This window comes from Peromyscus californicus, unplaced genomic scaffold (genome assembly GCF_007827085.1).
Source record: "Peromyscus californicus insignis strain IS unplaced genomic scaffold, ASM782708v3 Scaffold_8__1_contigs__length_139910024, whole genome shotgun sequence".
Classification (NCBI taxonomy): domain Eukaryota; kingdom Metazoa; phylum Chordata; class Mammalia; order Rodentia; family Cricetidae; genus Peromyscus; species Peromyscus californicus.
In genome coordinates, this window is record NW_026294606.1 from 28,779,844 (window position 1) to 28,803,485 (window position 23,642).

Genomic DNA, 23,642 nt, shown 5'->3' on the forward strand with positions numbered 1-23,642 from the left:
CTATTAGACCAATTAGCTTTTTATTAGACAGGCAAAGAACACATCTTTACACCATTAAACAAATGCAGCAGCATAAAGAAATGTAACACACCATTTCATTGTTTTGTTCCTTTTTTAAAAACAGTTTTTATTTGTTGTACTATTATTGTGTAGGCCAGAGGACAGCTTTGGGGAGTTGGTTCTCTCCTGTCGTGGGTTCCGGGGATCACACTCAGGTCATCAGGTGTACACAACAAGTGCTTTTCCCTGCTGTGCCATCCTGTCCACTCAGTTTTGACTCTTTAGATGAGGCTTTACTGCTGTGGGATGGTCTGTATGTCAAATGTGTTGCTGATTGGTCAATGAATAAATCACTGATTGGCAGTGGCCAGGCAGGAAGTATAGGCGGGACTAACAGAGAGGAAAATTGAGAGAACAGGAAGCTGGGAGGGGGGGGAGACACTGCCAGCCGCCATCAGGATAAGGAAGATGTAAAGTACCAGTAAGCCACGAGCCACGTGGCAAGGTATAGATTAATAGAAATGGATTAATTTAAGCTGTAAGAACAGTTAGCAAGAAGCCTGCCACGGCCATACAGTTTGTAACCAATATAAGTCTCTGTGTTTACTTGGTTGGGTCTGAATGGCTGTGGGACTGGCAGGTGATAGAGATTTGTCCTGACTGTGGGCCAGGCAGGAAAACTCTAGCAACAAATGGCACCCAACGTGGGGCACGAGTTTCCACCTAAAAACTGAAAAAAAGATTCTAAAACGGAGCTAAAAACAGTTCCTAATTGTCTCTCTCAAATGAGCGGCAGCTGCCGGTTTGAGCTACTGGTGGGTTCCTAGTGTGCGCGCTCGACCTGCGGTATGGCGGGAATGAGGCCTCTGCAAGTGGCACATTAGCTAGTTTAGCCTTTGCTAGTACAAAACAAAAAAAAGAGGTTTCTGGGCTACATGCTGCTTGGATAAAAGCATAGACCCACGATAGCTCCCAGAACTGGTGGTAAGCATACCGCCGCCATGTTGGGAAGCTGAGGTGGGCGGAGCCAGCAGCCACAGCTGCTGCAGTTTAAGGCAATAGATTCACAATAAGACAGATTCAGATGTAATAGTTTAAAATGTGTGTAAAATATACGTAGGCTTAAAAGAGATTAAAAAGGTGATATATACAGTTACAGAAACAAATACATAGTTTTAAAAAATAAAGTCTTTAAAGAGACAGTAAAATTAATATAAAAAATAAGCCCCATAAAGATGGATATCACACAGAGAATCTGGATTGTGTTGTCTTTGGGATTCTTAACTACAGAGAGATATTTGATTGTAAAGGAAGCTGAGTTAAACCAATATGCATATTTTTTTTTTTTTGGTTTTTTGAGACAGGGTTTCTCTGTGTAGCTTTGCACCTTTCCTGGAACTCACTTGGTAGCCCAGGCTGGCCTCGAGCTCACAGAGATCCGCCTGGCTCTGCCTCCCGAGTGCTGGGATTAAAGGCGTGAGCCACCACCGCCCGGCTCCAATATGCATATTTTAAAGGTACCTTGACTTCAAAATTTGGATATAAGGATATGTTACTTTGGAAAGGAGACTCTGCTTTTGTTTCCACAGAAAGCCAGAGGCTATGGATTTGTTCCAGATTAAGACACATCAGGTTTGACCAGCCAAGACCACCTGAAAGGTCTCCAATGACACCATGGCCCAGATGATCCAACATCCAGAACCGTTTCAAGGCAACTGGCTCAGATGATACAGCCTCACGGACTACTCCATGATCCTAAAATTTTCTTTGTTTCCCCAGAAGATACAGCGCCCCCCTCCAGCAGGAAGTAGTAAGAGAAGCTACGCCCAAATTCCCAAATATACCAAGCTGACTTTGACTTTGGAGATGTGTAAAGGTTAAAACCTTCCTTTTTAAGAAAAGAAAAGGGGAAGTGCTGTGGGATGGTCTGTATGTCAAATGTGTTGCTGATTGGTCAATGAATAAATCACTGATTGGCAGTGGCCAGGCAGGAAGTATAGGCGGGACTAACAGAGAGGAAAATTGAGAGAACAGGAAGCTGGGGGGGGGGGGAGACACTGCCAGCTGCCATCAGGATAAGGAAGATGTAAAGTACCGGTAAGCCACAAGCCACGTGGCAAGGTATAGATTAATGGAAATGGATTAATTTAAGCTGTAAGAACAGTTAGCAAGAAGCCTGCCACGGCCATACAGTTTGTAAGCAATATAAGTCTCTGTGTTTACTTGGTTGGGTCTGAATGGCTGTGGGACTGGCGGGTGATAGAGATTTGTCCTGACTGTGGGCCAGGCAGGAAAACTCTAGCAACACTTTACTGTGTAACCCAGCCGGTCTGAGACTCACTATAGAGACTGGGTTGGCCTTAAATTCACAACAGTCCCCCTGCCTCTGACTCCCATGGGCTGGGACTACAAGTGTGTGCTGCCACTTCCAGCTTATGGATTTACATCTTTGAGTGTCACCCAATTCTGCTTTTGTATTTTGAAATGATTTATGACCACCCTAGGCCCCCGAAGGATATCTATATGTGATTAATAGATACCCAGCCTCCTCCTTCTCTAGGCTGCTCCCAATTGAGACAGTATCATAATCTCAAAAGGTGAGTTGGAGTTCGCCACGTAGGTGCTTCTGAGCTCTGTGTCCCTGGAAGATGGATCCACAGCCAGATTCACCTGAAAGCCCCCATACCACTACCATTAAGCACTGGTAGGACAGACAGCTCAGTTTTGACAATGCCTGGAGCACAGGTATGTAAAGAATGTCGTGGGCAGCTTTCTCCTGGCTTTGGAAGAATGGTTGCTTTTTTTTTTTTTCTTTAAATGCCGAATGCTGTTTATTGAAGAAGGGAAGAGATCTTAAATACAGGCTTACAGCATAATGGGAGAACCCTGGAGGGCAGAAGTTCGCTACCGATGTTTTACAATCTTGCATCTAAGCTGTTAACACCCATTATGCAGGATACACAGACAAGGAACTTCAAGGTCAAGGTCAGCAAGCAAGGGCCCTATAGAGGATAATACATTTTTATTAAATGAAATTAAAAGATTGGCCTTATTGGTCAGTTTATAAGATTAGAATAGATTTTTAGAAAGGTATGCTTACTTTTATTGTGACAGTTTTCATATTTTAAAAGAATAACAATGTCAATTATTATTCAAGACTGGTGGGTGGTTCCATGGTTTACTGAGAGATAAGCACAAGAGTTCAAAGCCCTTGTCCAGGCCGAGCCTTTAATCCCAGCCCTCAGGAGGCAGAGCCAGGTGGATCTCTGTGAGCTTGAGGTCAGCCTGGCCTACAGAGTGAGATCCAGGACAGGTACCAAAACCACACATAGAAAACCTGTCTCAACAAACAAACAAACAAAAAAAACAAACCTTTGTCCAGACGTTATTTCTGAGGGACCAGGAGAAATGAAGGTACTGGTTTATGAGGAAACTGCTTGCTGGCATGGAGTCCCCAGTAACTCATGGTCACATTTCTTCCTCACTGTGATTCTGTACATAGAAATCCTTTGACTTGATTCTATTTGTTTGTTTCTTTGTTTCTTTGAGACAGTCTCACTATGTAGTACTGGCTGGCCTAGAATGTACTATGTAGACCAGGCTGGCTTCAAACTCACAAAGATCTACCTGGCTTTGCCTCCTGAGTGCTGGGACCAAAGGCACAGGACATAGCACCTTGCCTTGACCTGTTTTTATTTTGATTTTAAATTTTTATTTATTTTTAAATTGTATTTTAAGTGTATGAATGTTTTGCCTCCATGTATGTCTGTGCACCCCCTGAGCACCTGGGACCTGTGGAGGCCAGGGAATCAGATACCCAGGATCTGGAGTTACAGACAGTTGTGTGAGCACCACGTGGGTGCTGGAAATCAAACCAAGTTCTCTCTGGAAAAGCAGCCAGTGCTCTTAACTGCTGAACCATCTTTCCAGCCCTGACTTAATTATTATTTTATAAGGTGATTTAGAAGGTTTTGAATAGGCTTATCTATTTTTTTAAGACGAACATCTAAAATACAACATTTAAAAATATTTTCAAGAAATCTAGGCTCACTGGGGCTATGTCTATAAACCCCTGAGAATTCTGAGAAGCCTGACACAGTTTGTTTCTACAGAAACAATTCGGAACTCCATCTGTTCCTCCCAGGTCTTGGAGACTCCCACAAAAGCGCCAGATTGATCCACCAGCCTTAACGGCGTGGTTAAGATAGCAAATCTGTTGTAATTACTAGTGGCAAACTGAAAGAGCCTAATTCTTGTAGAATATGTTTAACATTTAAAAGATTAGGGAACACATTGTCTTCACCTTCTCACAGTTAACAATTGGCTACCCTTGTCTACAAAGTGTTGCAACCACATTACAAGAAATCACAAATGGAGAAAAGAATCAGTGTGAAGATAAGTAAAACTCCAGTTAAAATAATAGCAAACAGGCAGGGGGACTGTCCGAGCTGCTCAAACTCCACCAGGTCCACTTTGTGTCCTCATGGGTGTGCAGGTGGAGACCATCTTCCCCAGAGACCAGGGCAGCTTCCCAAAGTAGGACCAGGCCTTCCAGGAGAACTGCACCAGGATGCTTGAAGATGGAAAGAAATGCGATTTCTCCCCCAGACAGAAACAAGCTCTTCAAGTTTCTGCTAGGCACACAAGAGGTGACCAGAGGATGGGAAGAAGGGGTAGCCTAGATGAGGGTACATTGGAGAGCCACACAGATGATCTCTCTAGGCTATGCCTACAAGGACACTGAGCACCCAAGGGCCATCCCACCACACCCCACTTGGCTTCAATATGGAACTTCTAAAATGGTCTCCTCCCTTAGCTCCCTGCACGTGAATCTACCCTAGAGGATCTCATCTCTAAACATGTGCATATAAATCCATGTGGAGCCTTTCCTGATGCCCCATTCCACTCTTTGTGTGGCCATCTACCTGACTGACAGTAGTAAACACAGTTTATCTCATATCCAAATAAATACAAAACCCCATACTAATCACTCACCTTCCTTAGTTCTCTCTACCAAATTCAGCATGTCTAGCTTTCAGCAAAGTTACAAATACTTCAGTAATGTACAACTAAAGAGACAGGGCAAATAGCAGACCTAGATTCACATACAGCGGAATGTTGGAAACATTAGGTCAGTGTCTTAAAATAACCGTCATTATGGGACATGGTGGTTGGTGTATGCCTGTAATCCCAGCACTTTGGAATTAGAGGCAGGAAGATCTGGAGTTCAAGTGACCAAGTCTTAAGAAAAAAAAATCAACAAAAAAATAAAAACTAATTATCATTCACATGCTAATGGAGAAAGTGGGTGACATGAAGGAATAGAAAGATGCATTGTCAGAGGAATGGGAACTCAGAGAAACAAAAGCAAATGCTGCACATGAAAAACACAGCAGTGGAATGAAAATGCCTTTGATGAGTTTATGAGTCAACTGGACATAGTAAATAAAATAATAATAATAATAATAATAATAATAGTAAGTGGTGTCCTCTTTTCCCTTGCGGGCCATTGACCACCAGTACACGAGGACAAAGGGGCAGAAGTGATGACAGAGAGCTTTGAAAGGCCTGTGCAGCCAGATGTATAATGTACCACACATGAACATAATACTTAGGGATGACACGCACCCATGCTGCTAGTGCATGTATTTACTGCACTATTCTTCTGACCATTAATATACAGTGTGTTCCTCCTACACATAAAACAAAAGCTGACTTAAATCTCACTGTTGAACAGTCTTGCGTGTCACACCAGAAGCTGCCTCATCCATCTTGTGTTTACTGTGTCTCTTGACGGCATCCTCTTCTCTTGTGCTTAATTTCATCTGATGTAGTTTTGTGCATTGTGGCGTCTGAGCACACACTATCTCCTGTCAGAGTTGACAGAAAGAGACTGTGTCCATGGTTGACTGCAAACAAAATAAAAAATGATTAAGGACCATGAAGACAGAGTCCGCGTTGGTTATTGTTTGTCACGCGAGCATGGCCCATTCCACCCTGGCTGGATCTTGACTGAGAATGAAATGATGAAACTAAGAAAGTATCGCTTCTGGGTGAATCATCATCACTGCACACTGATAACACAGGTAATAATGAAACAGAGGATCTGCTTCACTGAAGCCAATGAGATGAACACAATTCAAGGCCCATGTCACATATACATGTTCATTGTGAGGACTGAAGGCCAGATCCAGACACATGCACTTCTCAGCACCATGATGGACACACCTGCTCATCAGCACCACGGTGGACACGCCTGCTCATCAGCACCATGATGGACACACACACTCATCAGCACCATGATGGACACACACACTCATCAGCACCATGATGGACACACACACTCATCAGCACTATGATGGACACACACACTCATCAGCACCATGATAGACACACACACACTCATCAGCACCATGATGGACACACACACTCATCAGCACCATGATGGACACACCTGCTCATCAGCACCATGGTGGACACACCTGCTCATCAGCACCATGATGATTGTGAGCTATGCAAAAAACAATTGTAGTTTTGAAAGTAAAGGCCAGATCTACTGCTGAATTTCAGGCTAGCTCTGGGTAAGTTCAAAGCCTCAAGAATCGTGACTTGAAGGACAGTCTCAAGGCTGCCCTTGCTTCTGCAGAGCCAGGGAACTCCAATCCCACCTCCTGTAGCTAGAGTTTTCCTGCCTGGCCCACAGTCAGGACAAATCTCTCTCACCTGCCAGTCCCACAGCCGCTCAAACCCGACCAAATAAACACAGAGACTTATATTGGTTACAAACTGTATGGCCGTGGCAGGCTTCTTGCTAACTGTTCTTACAGCTTAAATTAATCCATTTCCATTAATCTATACCTTGCCACGTGGCTCGTGGCTTACCGGCATCTTCACATGCTGTTTCTCATCGTAGCAGCTGGCAGTGTCTCTCTGACTCAACCTTCCACTTCCCAGCTTTATTCTCCTCCTTGTCCCGCCTACACTTCCTGCCTAGCCAATGGCCAATCAGTGTTTTATTTATTGACTAATTAGCAACACATTTGACATACAGAACATCCCACAGCAGATACCCAATGCTAACATCAGACAACTGAAGGATTTTCACATAGTTCAGCCAAGTTTGGAGGACGGTTGCTTTCTAGAGCAAATCTTCAATACAGAAGAATCTGCCCTCACAGTGTTGAAATAGAGATGTGTTTTCCAGAATGACCCTTATTGTTAAGTAATACAGGATTGTAGATGATAATTTGACTAAGGACAGGTTACAACTGGTTGTACCTATAATGTATATATAAGAAATACATTTGCCAGGGCTGGAGAGATGGCTCAGAGGTTAAGAGCACTGACTGCTCCTTCAGAGGTCCTGAGTTCAATTCCCAGCAACCACATGGTGGCTCACAACCATCTGTAATGAGATCTGGTGTCCTCTTCTAGCCTCCAGACATACATGCAGGCAGAACACTGTATACATAATAAATAAACAAATCTTGAAAAGAATTTTTAAAAAAAAAGGACCTTAAAAAAAAAAAGAAATACATTTGCCTTTTTTGCATGTGTGTTTACTGGTATGTGGATTTATATGCATCTTTGATGATTCTTTACTTTGTATATTGAGGCAGGGCCTCTGCCTCCTGTGTGCTGGTGTTACAAGCAGATGCTGGGTGCTGGGGATCTGAACTCTGGTCCTCGTACTAGCTCAACATGTGCTTTATCCACTGGCCCTTCTCCCCAGCTGTACCAAAGTATTTTTTCAAACAAATATATGTATTGGGCTGCTGTGGGATGGTCTGTATGTCAAATGTGTTGATGATTGGTCAATAAATAGATCACTGATTGGCCAGTGGCCAGGCAGGAAGTATAGGCGGGACTAACAGAGAGGAGAATTGAGAGAACAGGAAGCTGGGTGAGAGAGACACTGCCAGCTGCCATGATGAGAAACAGCATGTGAAGATGCCGGTAAGCCACGAGCCATGTGGCAAGGTATAGATTAATGGAAATGGATTAATTTAAGCTGTAAGAACAGTTAGCAAGAAGCCTGCCACGGCCATACAGTTTGTAACCAATATAAGTCTCTGTGTTTACTTGGTCAGGTCTGAGCAGCTGTGGGACTGGTAGGTAAGAGAGATTTGTCCTGACTGTGGGCCAGGAAGGAAAACTCTAGCTACATTGGGCAGCCTTTTTGTGTTTGCATGGTGTACAAGCTGGGCGCTTGGGTGAGGATCTGAACATTCAGGAATGCTGTCCTGTCGGCTTCCAACTATATTTGGATCTGCTTAACTGCCCTCCTCTCTTCTACCTTGCATACCTTCACAAATAGATTTAGGATGTCTCAGAACTATTCTCTTATCATGAATGTTTTTGAACGGCCCATCTCTTTGTTATTGAGAGTTGTGGAGATTGCTCTGGGTCAGTTCCCTCTTTGTGCCATGATTCACTCCAGCCTTCCATAATTCCTGTCACAAAGGGATCACTTTGAAGACATTTCTCATTTAATTAATTAATTAATTAATTAATTAATCAATTTGAGAGATAGAGTCTTGATATATTGCCCTGACTGGCCTCAAATTTCCAGGCTCAATCAATCTTCCTACCTCAGTCACCCAAGTAGCTGGGACTCTAGGCTGCTGTTCAACTTGACCCGTGTGTTGTTATATTTATCAACTTTTTAGAATTCTGTTTCCAAGGGCTGGAAGGGTGGCTCAGTGGTTAAGAGTACTTACTGCTCTTGCAGAAGAGCCGGGTTCAATTCCCAGCACCCAGAAGGCAGCTCACAACCCTGTAACTCTAGCTCCAGGGGATTTGATGCCTCTTCTGACCTCTGTGAGCACTGCACACACCTGGTGGGCATAGATACTATCAGGCACACACATATACACATAAAATTAAATGGATACTTTAAAATTATGTTTCCAGGCTTTTTGTTTTAAGCATCTACACATTCTTAACTGAAAATTAGAAGAATTTGTTATGAAGGTTTTTTTAGAGTATGCCAGAAGGCTACAAAAGGAAATCTATTCTTGAACAAATGTGAAAATTCGGGTTGGTTTATTTTTGTTTTTTATAAATACACTTTTTTCTCTTAAGGAAGTTTTTTCTTTCTCTGTTCTCCACACTTTAATTATATAGCATATATCTTTCTTTATGCTTGTGGTTTCTTTATGTTCTGTATTTTGAAGACCCACTGGGCCATTTAAGTTGAGACAGTTCTACTGCACTCAAGGTAATAGTGAGTGACTTGGGATTTATTTCCCTCTGTACACAGAGCTGGTCAGGGCTGGCCTTGTGAAGGCAGGGCTATTTTCTGTTAGGAATTGAGCAATGCTGAAAAGATCCTTCCTAAACTCATGTCTCTCAAAATTACACAATGGAGAGACTTGTATCTGTCAGTCTTAAAGACTCTGAGTTACTGTTAAAATAGAGATTCTAGGAGGAGAAGCAGCAGCCACCCAGAATCCTCCCTGGGCTTTCCTGTGGGCCTACAGAGAGGCCAGAGCAAGTGGCTGGGCTTGTCACTGTTAGGCCTACAGAAAGAGGGGAGGGACCTGACCTCCCCAGTGGACGCTGATTCTTCTGCAACAATTCCTCCTGCTGGGGCCTGTGACCACACTGAGATGAGCAGAAGTTATTCACATCCTTCACCTGTGGGGACCGTGTGGCAACATGTTTCTGAGATTTGTTTTCTCTTTCCTGAGTACGTCATCGGTTAAGCTGCCTTTGTTCCCCTGGCCTGCCAATCACTGCTCTTTTTAGGGACTGTTTCAGGGGAAAGACTGTGATTCTCTATCAAATGCTTGCTAAAATTCCTTTCTACTACAACATGGCTGCATGGAACCTCTTGCTTCTCTCCAACCATCCGTTTCCTTTCTAAGTTCTTTAAAAAAATATTTTCCTGCGGTTCCTGTGGTCTCTGTTGTATTCGGTGTGTATGTACATGTGCACCTGTGTGCATGTACATGGGTGCTTCCAGAGGCCAGAGGAAGACATTGGATATACACTGAGCTTGCCACTTCAGCTAGGCTGACCACTGAGCTCCCAGGATCTTCCTGTCCCTGATCCTGAATGTAGGCGTGGGCAACAACACCTGACTTTTTTTTTCAAGAAAGTAACTCTTATTTATTCTTTGTTAATTTCACACATGTAAACAACCTATCTTGATTATATCCACCCCCAGTTCTCCCACCACTCCCCTAGTGCCCCAAAATGTACCTCCTCACACACACTTCGTGCCCTCGCCTTTCTTCTTCTTTTTATTTTTTTTAGCCCACTGAGCCCAGTCGTTGCTGCCTGCTGGAATATTGACTGCTCACGTCGGTTTTGTGCAGGTGACTCCAGCTGCTGTGAGGTGGCAGCCATGTCATGTGCAGGAGACAGAGCTTCCCCAGCCTCCGGCTTTCACTTTCTTTCTGTCCCCTCTCTCCTGACACTCCTTGAGCCTCGGTGGGGATTGATACAGATGTCCTGTTTAGGGCTGAGCACTCAATAGTCACTTGCTCTCAGAGCTTTGACCAGCTCTAAGTCTGTACTAACTGTTGAGGACTGCAGAGAGAGCCATCTCTGGCCAAGGCTGAGGCAGCAGAAACACAAAGATTTAGAAGGCGTTTTGACAACCTACCCATCTAGCAAGACAACAGCAATTAGGCTCCCCCTGAGGCCTATGACATCCCCAGGCATGGGCTTTTGACTAGGCTTACAGCACCTGGCATGAATTCCCTCTTGTGGGACAGGTCTCAGATCCAATCAAAAGTCACGCTGTAACCTGCATCCCACTAAATTCCACCAGTCATAGCTGCCTTTTTCACTTGGGTGCTGGGAATTCGAACTCAGATCAGAGCCATTTCCTAGCTCCCTTTCTCAGTGCCTGCCCTGCTTCCTTCACGTGCTCTGAATATGGTGAAGGGGCAGTTCTGCCATTTTGTAAAACGAGTTTGCATTGACCAGCGTGTGCAGAGTGCATATCCAAAACCCAAGCAGTATGTGAGAAAAATCTGTCTGCTCATTCCCACAATTCAATACACTGAATTCCTTGGCCTTTTCAGCTTGGCTGACAGCCTGTGGTATGACACCCTTCCAGGAAGTCACCATGTCATCTGGCCTTCTACCAAGATTGGGTCATGCGTCTCCTTGGTCACCTTTCTGCCTAAGATTGTGTGGAGAGACAAGCCATCTTCCACAGGGAGGCATTTGCTAGCAATGTTGACAATCATCTGCTCCTTGCACTTCCTATGTACCTGGAGCTGCACATTTTGAGCACTTCTAAAAAATGAGTTTCCCTGTTCACAATTCCTCTTTGGTTTTGGTTGATCATTTTAATTTTAAAGGGGCATTTAATGTCTCTTGGCTTCTCCACAAATCCACAATGCAGTAGTTCCTTTTGAATATCACGTTCCCTTCCAAGCCAGCAGCCTGGTGGATGCTTTTCAATTGTGTTTCCTTCTCCTCAGTGGGAATGCAGGGGAACTGCTGGCATACTGCACGCCAGAGCTCAGAAAGGAATTCTACTTCCAGCCTAAATGGCAGAGCCAGGGAAATTGCCAGGGCGATGCATTATTAACTTTGCTGCCCAATGTTAAGTGAGTCCCACCCCTTCTCTTCCATCCAGTATTAGCAACTGCCTGGCATGCCCTCGTTGCTGAACTTGGGTTGGGCTCCTGCCGACCTCCATGGGGCCCATTTCAGCTGTGCACAGTCTTCTCACTTCAGGAGTTCAACAGATCACTCAGGCACTGCAGAGCAGGAGCCCTGAACATTTGTGCTAGTTCAGTGCAGGATACAGACTCTTCCAGCAGCGCAAACAACAGAGTCCTCAGCAGATTTCTCTACTACTATGTGTATATTACCATGCTAGCTGGGAACAAAATGGTCCGTTTGTTTATGGAGGTGCCACAATCCATGCTTATGAGGAGAATTTTATAATGATTGTGCTAAATTATGAAGCACATAAGGAATGATTGAATGCCGATGACCAAACATTTGCAACATGTGTGGTAAATAAATTGATGAAAGCAATTAGCACCCCAGTAGTAAGATAACAACCCTTAAAACAAGGGTTTTAAGATTTATTTTTATTATTTTTAATGTATATGTGTGTGCACACATGAGTGCAGGTAATGGATGCCAGAAGTACCAGATCCCCAAGGAGCTGGAGTTACAGGTGGCTGTGAACTAACTGATAATAAGTGCTGGGAACTGAACTTGGGTCCTCCATAAGAACAGCATGCCCGCCTAACCACTGAACCATCTCTCCTTCCCCCAAAGGCAGTTTTTAAAAAGAAGCCGGGCGGTGGTGGCGCACGCCTTTAATCCCAGCACTCAGGAGGCGGAGCCAGGAGGATCTCTGTGAGTTCGAGGCCAGCCTGGGCTACCAAGTGAGTTCCAGGAAAAGGCGCAAAGCTACACAGAGAAACCCTGTCTCAAAAAACCAAAAAAAAAAAAAAGAAAGAAAGAAATATAAAAGTATAATAAAACATGAAACTACTTCAAACATTACTAATAATAACAGAAAAATTAAAGGCATGGATTCAATCAGGTACAGATCATGAGAAATGGAAAAAAATCTCACAATTGTTCATGTCAAAATAGAATTAGGAAAGTGCCTTTTCATGCATTGTTGGTGGGAACATTCATAGCGACAGGGTTTATGTAAAGCTGTGTGGCAATACATGATGACAATTTGAAGTTTGCATACATTTTCCAACATGATAGTTGCTACTTCGCCCTAACACAACAGAGCAAAGGCCACAGGACTTTGGCCCACATTGTTTAATGCAACAGCATCTATTTCCTTGGACCATCTGTGGACATCTTGTTCTGTGTCTCTTTCCTCTGATATGTAACTCTCTGGAGTCTAGGCTTAGCTTTACCCCAAGTTCTGTGATAGTGACAGAGAAGTCTCTAGAATACAGTTCCTGACCACAGCTCTGTGATCAGAAAGACGCAGAGCATTTTCCTGAAGCCTATCCTTAAATCTTGCTGGCCATTGCGCAGCTCTGCAGGACCCTTCTGCATATTCTTATATAGAAGTGGGTCCTCCCCACTACACACACCCCCGCCCCATGACTGGCTCCAACAGGGACAGGCTGGATGGGCCTGGAGCTCCTCCTCCTCTCTGCCCACCATCTTTGTGGAAACTCCCAGTTCCCAGGGCAGCAGGCTTGTCCCCTCCCCTCCCTCTATAAATATGCACCTGGAGCTATTTTTCTGTTGGGAGGCCCCACTGGTGAGAGGTTGCAGTCTATCATAGTTTAGCTCTCCCTGGGCTCAGTCTGCACAATATGGAGGACTCCCCCCTACCCCCACCCCACCTCCACCACCTCCCTTGGCAGGGGGCTTCCTGCACTCCTTATCTGGAGACTGTCTCTAGGTCCAGATGCCTGACTTACCTCTAGTGTGACCCTGACACAGACCCCTGCAGAAGATTTCCCCGTGCTGACCTTATGGTAATTACACTTGAACTGGGAGCCTTAGGATAGGAACATACTGTTCGATGCAAATTAGGTGATACTCCTGTCTCTTTCCCCATCCTTTACATCTCCCCTCGCTCTGGAATAGAATTGAGCTGTCTCACTGAAGTCATATCCCAGAAAGCTATTTCTGCCATGTTCACAGGCCTTTCAAAGCTCTTCTGCCCCTTTGTCCTTGTGGACTGGTGGCCAACGGGCTGTGAGGAAAAAAGGGACCCCACAATTATCCAATCCAGAGACCCTGTAGGTGCTCTTAGAGAAGCATCAATTGTGATGCACGGTGTCCCCTTGTGAAAGTGTTATTCATGGTCAGGTAAGAGTGTGACTGTGTTGTGTGACTTTTCCTGGGGAGACATGAACAAGTGCCTATTTGCCCAAGATAAGGTACTGATGACAGACAGTGAAACAATTTCATCCAAGTTCAACTTGATGAACTAATGGGTATATTGAACTTAATTGTGGGAACTTAGATAAGGGCTACTTAAAAGTCTGTAGGTGATGGACAAACAGCTGCATCACTAGAGTCCACCCAAACCCTGACGACACTCTCCCAAAAGCTGCATAGATGGAGTCTGTCTTCAGTTAACCTTCTACCTCTCATATACTCCAGGACTCCTGAGACCACATGCTGCTGGGGCAGCATTATGTAGAGCTGATAGGGACAAGTGGGAAGGAGTGGCTGGCGTCTCAGGGGAGGGTCTGTGCTTGCTAGTTTTATGTCAACTTGACAAAATTTAGAGTTATTTGGGAAGAGGGAACCTCAATTGAGAATGTACCAGCACCAGACTGGCCTGTGGGGATGTCTGTAGTGCATATTAATTGTCAATGACTGATATAGCAGAGTCTATCTCACTGGAGGAGGTGCCACCCCTGGGCTGGTGGTCCTAGGAGCTATAAGAAAGCAGGCAGAGTAAGCTATGGGAAGCAAGCCAGTAAGCAGCATCCATTCATAGCTTCTACATTAGCTCCTACCTCTGGGTTCCTGCTTTGAGTTCCTGCCCTGACTTCCTCAATGATGGAGTGTGATCTGAGAGTTGTAAGACGAAATAAACCCTTTTCTTCCCAAGTTACTTTTGGCCATGGTCTTTATCTCAGCAATAGAAATGTACTCTACTCCTTCAAGGGAATATTAATAGGCCTGATACACGGGTAATCACAGGTTCTCTGATTTCAAGATGATAAGTGCGGTGTCCTGCCTGGAGGACAGAGTTCCACAAGACACTGCAAGTGTGGGATACATCCCAAAGCTGCTAGCTGCAGCTGGAGTTCTTGTTGGAGATTCTTGCTCAGGTGAAGCCACGATGTTGAAGTAGGCTGCTGCAAAGAATTTCAGAATGAGTCAGAGTGAAGCAAAGTTGAGCTTATCACCTGCATTAGCATTCCTTAAATCCATGAGCATGGAAAGTCTACATTTTAGAATCTTCCTCAGTGTTTTCCTTCAGGGCTTTAAAATATTCATTGTAAAGGTTTCTCACTTCCTTGGTTAGATCATTTCCAAGATATTTTGTTATTTTTTAAGTCAATCGTGAATGGGATTATTTTCTTGATTTCTTCCTCAAGATGCTTGTTAGTAAAGTATAAGGCTACCGACTTTTGTTGATTTTGTATTCTGTCACTTTGCAAAAAAATGTTTAACTGTTCTAAGAGCTTTCTGGTGGAGTCTTTAGAGTCTGTTATGAATAGGAAGGATCATACCATCTGCAAATATGGATACTTTGATTTCTTCACTTCCTTTTTGTCTGCCTTACTGCTGTAGCTAAGACTTCAAGTAGTACACTGAGTAAGAATTGAGAAAGCAGACATCCTTGGCTTGCTCTTGGTTTTGGTAAATGCTCTCGTGTATTTTCCCATTTAGTACTGTATATTCCCATTTTGTTGGTCATAGGTTTGTCATATATAACCTATATTGAGATATATTTCTTCTATTCTTAGTTTCTTCAGTTATTTTACACTGAGGGAATGTTGGATTTTTGTCAAACGCCTTCTCTGAATCTATTAAGATGGTCATGTGATTTCTGCCCCAAGTCCATTTATGTGACATATGTGTAGATTTGTTTATGTTGAGCTGTCCCTGGACTTCTGAATGAAGCCAACTAGATCATAGCAAATGATATTTTTTATGTGTTCTTGAATGCAGTTGGCAAATATGTTACTGAGAATTGCTGCATCTGTTCATCAGGAAGATTATTTAAAACTTCCTTTTTTGTTGTATATTTATCTGATTTTGATATGAGGGTAATAATAGCTTCATTAAAAGAGTTTGCACTGTTTCTTTTCTTTCTCTCTTATGGAATAGTTGGAACAGTACCTTAGCCTCTTTTGTATTTCCTAGAAATGAAGCAGATAGCTTTGCTCTACCACTCATTTTCTCCCATGATCTTCCACCTCAAGGCAAGCTCAGCCCAATATGTCACTCATCATGTACTAGAAACTCTAAAATGTCAGTCAAAATTAACTTCTTCTATCTATAAATACATTACACCAGGCATCTTTGTTATAGTGACAGGAAGCTCACACAAAGGTCTGGAGACTGGATTGAGGTGTAGATGAAAGAAAAATGGCGAATAATTGCTAGGTGCTGAAGTTAGGTGAGATGCCAATGTTATTGTTTTGTTCTTCATGTATGTCTAAATTTTTATGTAAGAAAGAACAAAGACATAATTCATGTACAGTGTTAGGTCTTGAGAGCTTTGGTTTTGGTTTTTTGAAGGCCAGTGAAATGGCTTGGCAGGTAGAAGTGCTTGCTGCCATAGCCTGGTGACCTGAGCTCAGTCCCTGCAACTCATGGTAGGAGACACGACACCTCAGAGTTGTCCTCTGACCTCTGAACACACTTTGTGGCGCACATGCACCCGCACATCACACATCTCTCTCTCTCACACACACACACACAAATAAAATAATTTTGAAAAAATCTTTTGTCGTCTTTGAGAGACGGGAGAAAATGGCTGCCTAGAGAAGTTGTTTTTCTATTTCTCAGTTTTATAATTATATGTACTTTGTATTAATTCACCAAGTTTTATAGGATACTTTGTTCAGGTACTGTATGCATCTGTATTAGTTCATTTTTCCTGGTGCTATGACAAACTACTGAACAAAAGCAACATATGGGTTTATTCTGGAACACAGTTTGAAGGGCTACAGTCCACCATGCACAGTGGTAGGAGGGTGAGGCTGCTGGTCATACTGTGTCCACAGTCAGGAAGCAGAGAGTGGAGCACTGATGCTCCACTTCCACAGTTGTTGACTGCGTCTATCCCTGTTGTTGTTCTTGTTGTTGTTGTTGACTGTGTCTGTCCCTGTTGTTGTAGACTGTGTCTATCCCTGTTGTTGTTGTTGACTGTGTCTGTCCCTGTTGTTGTTGTTGTTGTTGACAGTGTCTATCCCTGTTGTTGTTGTTGACTGTGTCTATCCCTGTTGTTGTTGTTGACTGTGTCTATCCCTGTTGTTGTTGTTGTTGTTGACTGTGTCTATCCCTGTTGTTGTTGTTGTTGTAGACTGTGTCTATCCCTGTTGTTGTTGTTGACTGTGTCTGTCCCTGTTGTTGTTGTTGTTGTTGACTGTGTCTATCCCTGTTGTTGTTGTTGTTGTTGACTGTGTCTGTCCCTGTTGTTGTTGTTGTTGTTGACTGTGTCTATCCCTGTTGTTGTTGTTGTTGACTGTGTCTATCCCTGTTGTTGTTGTTGTTGTTGTTGACTGTGTCTATCCCTGTTGTTGTTGTTGTTGTTGTTGTTGTTGTTGACTGTGTCTATCCCTGTTGTTGTTGTTGTGGACTATGTCTATCCCTGTTGTTGTTGTTGTTGTTGTTGACTGTGTCTATCCCTGTTGTTGTTGTTGACTGTGTCTGTCCCTGTTGTTGTTGTTGTTGTTGACTGTGTCTATCCCTGTTGTTGTTGTTGACTGTGTCTGTCCCTGTTGTTGTTGTTGTTGTTGACTGTGTCTATCCCTGTTGTTGTTGTTGTTGTTGTTGACTGTGTCTATCCCTGTTGTTGTTGTTGACTGTGTCTGTCCCTGTTGTTGTTGTTGTTGTTGACTGTGTCTATCCCTGTTGTTGTTGTTGTTGTTGTTGACTGTGTCTATCCCTGTTGTTGTTGTTGACTGTGTCTGTCCCTGTTGTTGTTGTTGTTGACTGTGTCTATCCCTGTTGTTGTTGTTGTTGTTGTTGACTGTGTCTATCCCTGTTGTTATTGTTGACTGTGTCTATCCCTGTTGTTGTTGACTGTGTCTGTCCCTGTTGTTGTTGTTGACTGTGTCTATCCCTGTTGTTGTTGTTGACTGTGTCTATCCCTGTTGTTGTTGTTGTTGACTGTGTCTATCCCTGTTGTAGTTGTTGTTGTTGTTGTTGACTGTGTCTATCCCTGTTGTTGTTGTTGACTGTGTCTATCCCTGTTGTTGTTGACTGTGTCTATCCCTGTTGCAGTTGTTGTTGTTGACTGTGTCTATCCCTGTTGTTGTGGTTGTTGTTGACTGTGTCTATGTTGTTGTTGTTGACTGTGTCTATCCCTGTTGCAGTTGTTGTTGTTGTTGACTGTGTCTATCCCTGTTGTTGTTGTTGTTGTTGTTGTTGTTGACTGTGTCTATTCCTGTTGTTGTTGTTGACTGTGTCTATCCCTGTTGTTGTTGTTGTTGACTGTGTCTATCCCTGTTGTTGTTGTTGTTGTTGACTGTGTCTGTCCCTGTTGCAGTTGGTGTTGTTGACTGTGTCTATCCCTGTTGTTGTTGTTGTTGTTGTTGTTGTTGTTGTTGACTGTGTCTGTACCTGTTGTTGTTGTTGACTGTGTCTATCCCTGTTGTTGTTGTTGTTGACTGTGTCTATCCCTGTTGTTGTTGTTGTTGTTGTTGACTGTGTCTATCCCTGTTGTTGTTGTTGTTGACTGCGTCTATCCCTGTTGTTGTTGTAGTTGTTGTTGGTGACTGTGTCTATCCCTGTTGTTGTTGTTGTTGTTGTTGTTGTTGACTGTGTCTATCCCTGTTGTTGTTGTTGTTGTTGTTGTTGTTGACTGTGTCTATCCCTGTTGTTGTTGTTGACTGTGTCTGTCCCTGTTGTTGTTGTTGTTGTTGACTGTGTCTATCCCTGTTGTTGTTGTTGTTGTTGACTGTGTCTATCCCTGTTGTAGTTGTTGTTGTTGACTGTGTCTATCCCTGTTGTAGTTGTTGTTGTTGACTGTGTCTATCCCTGTTGTTGTTGTTGTTGTTGTTGACTGTGTCTGTACCTGTTGTTGTTGTTGACTGTGTCTATCCCTGTTGTTGTTGTTGTTGTTGACTGTGTCTATCCCTGTTGTTGTTGTTGTTGACTGTGTCTGTCCCTGTTGTTGTTGTTGTTGACTGTGTCTATCCCTGTTGTTGTTGTAGTTGTTGTTGTTCACTGTGTCTATCCCTGTTGTTGTTGTTGTTGTTGTTGTTGTTGACTGTGTCTATCCCTGTTGTTGTTGTTGTTGACTGTGTCTATCCCTGTTGTTGTTGTTGTTGTTGACTGTGTCTATCCCTGTTGTTGTTGTTGTTGTTGACTGTGTCTATCCCTGTTGTTGTTGTTGTTGACTGTGTCTATTCCTGTTGTTGTTGTTGACTGTGTCTGTCCCTGTTGTTGTTGTTGTTGTTGACTGTGTCTATCCCTGTTGTTGTTGTTGTTGACTGTGTCTATTCCTGTTGTTGTTGTTGACTGTGTCTGTCCCTGTTGTTGACTCCACTTCTTTTGACCTTTTTATTCAATCCAGGACCCCAGCCCATAGATGGTGACAACCAAAATCAGTTCTTCTCACCTCAGTTACACCTCTCTCTATGTATGCCATCATAAGTACAGTCACACATGTGTCTCCTAGGTGATCCTAAATCCCACCAAGTTGACAATGAAGATTACCTATCACAACACACTATATTCCAATGAAACTTTTAAATACTTCATGAGCACTTTCTTTTAAAGTGGCAAACAACTGCTCATGGTATCATGTGAAGGTCACAGTACCTATCAGTGTCCTGCCCACATACTTGGACTTGTGGGCCTGGAAGACAGGAACAAAATAAGCATCAGATATCTGTCTTCGCAAAGACAGCAGGTAGATACTGTAGGTTAGACTGAAAGGCTACAATTTAATAGCAGATGTTTTATATTCAATTGAAAACAAATTTGTAAGTAAGTCACCAAGACAAGTTGGTTTAAAGTGGCAGTTTCTGTCTTATCTGTACACCACAATCACTGAGAACTTTTAAAGATACTTAGGCCTGAGTCCCACTCCAAAGAATCCTGATTTAATTGGTTGTTCTTTCCTTGGACTTTGGCAACTTTCAAGGCTCTTGGGTTATTGTAAGGAACAGCCCTCCATGAGAAGCGTGGAATCAGGGTTAAGGATATGTTGGCTGCATGCCTTCCTGTTGTTGGTGCTGAGGGGATTCAATCCATGTCAGCATCTCAGTTTGGGGTCTTGGGAACCAGGTTTGCTCTGTTAAACCAAAGGCTCAGTTAAGTCGCCTTCAGCTGTTGGGCTGAACTGCAGCAGCAGGAGATGTCTTCTCAGCCGTTCGATTTCTGTGACTTGCATCCAGACTATGAAGTTGTTTCAGGCACCATTTAATTTAGCTTGTGACGAAAATCATAAATGACCTACAAATACCAAAGAGAGATGAAAAGAATTTACAAACATGTGGAATGCATTATACATGTTTTCAGATTTATCCTGTGATTAGAAATGAAAATTATATTGCTTGGTCCTTAATTTCTGAACTTCATCCTCAGTTATTTCCTTAAATTATTCCAAGTCCTTGGAAGACATTTCAGCATGCTCTTGGCAAGATTATCCCGGTGGTGGGGAAGACATGACTCATGCGTCTCTTGTAGAAGTAGCTCTCTCTCCAGGGCCACCTGGGACCCTGCATTAGCAGTGTGGTTGAGTGCAGGGCTTACAGGCTTTGGAGTCAGGCATGGCCAATAGCACCAAGTCCCAGCCCAGGCATTTCCTAGCTGTGAAGCTTCAGACGTCACTTGGAATATTATTTAAGCTTCATCTGCCAAGGATGCTTGGTGACCAAAACCAGTATTTCTCCTTCCTCACCTGTACCTGTGCTCTCTGTGATGTGGTTTTACAGCTGTTCCCGTTGCTGGGTAGCATGTGTTTCTCTCACATTGGATCTGAGCTGATTCCTCCTCTGGGCAAACATGAAGCAGATATGACTGTGAGAAGAGGTCTTGAAGCTCCTTGCTCTTTCTTTCCAGAGCTCTGCCTTCTCATCTCCATGGGAAGAAACCCACTATAGCCTGCTGAAGGGTGAGATATCCTCTTTTTTGTTTGTTTGTTTGTTTGTTTGTTTGTTTGTTTGTTTGAGACGGGGTTTCTCTGTGTAACAGCCCCAGCTGTCCAAGCTCTGTAGACCAGGCTGACCTTGAACCCACAGAGATCCACCTACCTTTGCCTCTTGAGTGCTGGGATTAAAGGCATGCGCCTTTAAAGGCCAGATCACCTTCCTGTGGCAACCCAGCTAGAAGGGAGATGGAAGAAGAAAGCTTTTCCTTTTGCCTGCTTGCCCTCGCTCTGGCTGGCAAGTTCCTCTACTCTGTTGCTACCATGCCTGCATTTCTTTGCTGATGTAAGAACCAGCTTCTTCAGGCTTCCCTCTCCTATGGTACCACATTGGAATCGCTGAGATTCCAGCCTCATGTACTGAGCAACTATGAGTTATTGGCCTCTTCAGTGTGAGACAGCCATTGTGAGAATACCTAGACCTTGTCATTCAATCAGAATTCCTGTAAAATCTAATGAGCCAAACCAGACAAAACAGGTCTGGCTAACCAGAGGCCAATCAGTGTGAGTGGGTGACGTCAGTCTGTCCATGAGAACCTGCACTACCTGTGCCTGGCACTGTGATGAAATCAGAATGGAGGGAGAAAAATCTGTGCTGATATTATGTTCCCCAATATATTGTGCACCCTAATAAACTTATCTGGAGTCAGAGAACAGAACAGTCACTAGATACAGAGGCCAGAAAATGATGGCACACACACCTTTAATCCTAGCATTCCAGAGGCAGAGATCCATCTGGATCTCTGTGAGTTCAAAGCCACACTGGAAACAGCCAGGCATGGTGACTCACCCCTTTAATCCCAGGAAGTGATGGTAGAAAGCAGAAAGGTATTTAAGGCATGAGGACCAGGAACTAGAGGCTGGTTAAGCTTTTAGGCTTTTGAGCAGCACAGTTCAGCTGAGAGGCATCCAGTCTGAGGAAACAGGATCAGCTGAGGAATTGGCGAGGTGAGGTAGCTGTAGCTTGTTCTGCTTCTCTGATCTTTCGGCGTTCACCCCAATGTCTGGCTCCTGGGTTTGTTTTTATTAATAAGACATTTTAAGATTCGTGCTAAAAAAATCTGATTGACTAGAATCGCTTTTCTGTTGTTATCATCATGAGGAGGGCCAAAATGGAAATTAAGTTGATTTGTAGAAAATGAAATCGTATGTCTTACATTAAAGGATATCGCACAGCTAAATCAATAAGTACTTATAATATCTCATGTCCATTGTAAATGCTGCCTTATAAACATGTAAGATCCAATGAGAGTTGAGTTCAAAGCAGTTAATTTGTCAAGTGTTTCAAGGCTTGGCTGTGAGCCTCTGTATTTCCTTTTCCATAGATTCTCTTCCCTGTGATCAGGGAAAAGGCCAACATTATATCTGCAGCACTCAAAACCCACAGGACTTTTCTTTCCTTGGCATGTAGTGTTTTTATTTTCTCACTTCTCAAATACCGATTTCAGACCACAACTGAGAGAAAGAACTTGATGAGTTGAGGCTGGAGTGAAATTATATATTATGTTCACACGCACATTCATACTAAAAGCAGGCATAACTCTCAACAATTCAGCAAGGTCCCAGTACACTTAGTCCACACTGGGTCTTAGATTATGCTCCTGTACCACTGAGGGGATTATGTGCTGAATTCAGAGCAGACAGGCTGAGAAGTTAGAAAGCAAGCAAAACTCCATCACACACTAAACCAATCATACTCTTGTGGGAGAGCAAGGATGATCACCGAAGTTAGCTTACTCAAGGGAACTTCCTGCTTCGCTTCTCCAATAAAAATGAAAAAAGAAAAAATAGCATTTTCAGAGAGTGAGGCCCAGTTCAAATATTGGAATGCTTTGATGACTGCTCCAGAATATGACTGAACTCAAGAGGAATAAATGACCCAAAGCCCCCAAACAATACACCTGCCATGGACATCATTGTGAGCATCAATATCAGAAAATTAGCTTTTTCACTTTCTATTTGGTTTGTATTGTTAACTTTAAAAAGCCAACATCTCTGATATTGCATTTAATTTTTTTCATTGTAACAAAATGCATGTAATGTAGAAGTTTACCATCTTAACACTTTTTAAGTGTGGAGTTTAGCAGTTAAGAGATTTCCAGAGTTCAGCACTCCCTAAACCTTTTCCAGGCTGCAAAGCTGAAATTTGCCATTCAGAGGCTGCAGTTTTGTAAAAGAAATCTGAATATAAAATGCTTCATTTCTTCAATTATTCACCAACAATGATTGTAATTTGCCCATTCTATACAGACTAGACTTCCTGGAACTGCAGTGAGATGGAAAAGAAATAACAAATATTGCTCTCATGAGATGGTAAGCGCTCTAAAACAGGAACGGGGTGATATCACATCTTGATGCTTTGCATTGTGTTTATCCCACGACAAGCTCCTCGGGGAGAGACTTTTGGTTAAAACAAAATGAATACTTCTAGTGGACATGAAGGACATGAGAGTTTTCTCCTGCTGCACCCTGGAGCTGAGGGCTTGCAGGCATCTGCAGACACACCTGTCCACTGACTTCCTCCTGAGACTTCGCCTCTGACTCTTCCCAGGCCCAGTTCCAGTCTCCGTTTTTCCCCATCCCACCCTTCCCCTCAAGCCTGCACTAAGCTATCCTTGGCCCTTTCCGGCTGCCTTTCCCTGATCAATCTGCAACAGGAGCTGCCTTCCCTCTATTCTTCCATCCTCTGCTGTAGCTCTTTAGTCATTTTTTATGCCCCTTTCCACAGTAAAATGAGTATTTTCCTACTCCCTGCTACATTCGGTGTCACTAGGAACCAAAAATCCACGCTACAGCTTAGAATCCCCGGTTTGGGAAGTCACTGAAGTCCCTTTGGGATCTGGGAAGAAAGCTTTGTCTTTCTCACCTACTTCTATTTTTCCTCAAACAC

The 23,642-nt window shown here is 43.4% G+C and overlaps 1 pseudogene; it reads left to right on the forward strand.

Moving 5' to 3' along the window:
- The first annotated feature begins 4,570 nt into the window (after nt 1–4,570).
- Nucleotides 4,571–4,830, forward strand: LOC128103831 (peptidyl-prolyl cis-trans isomerase FKBP1A-like; annotated as a pseudogene).
- Nucleotides 4,831–23,642: the final 18,812 nt, after the last annotated feature.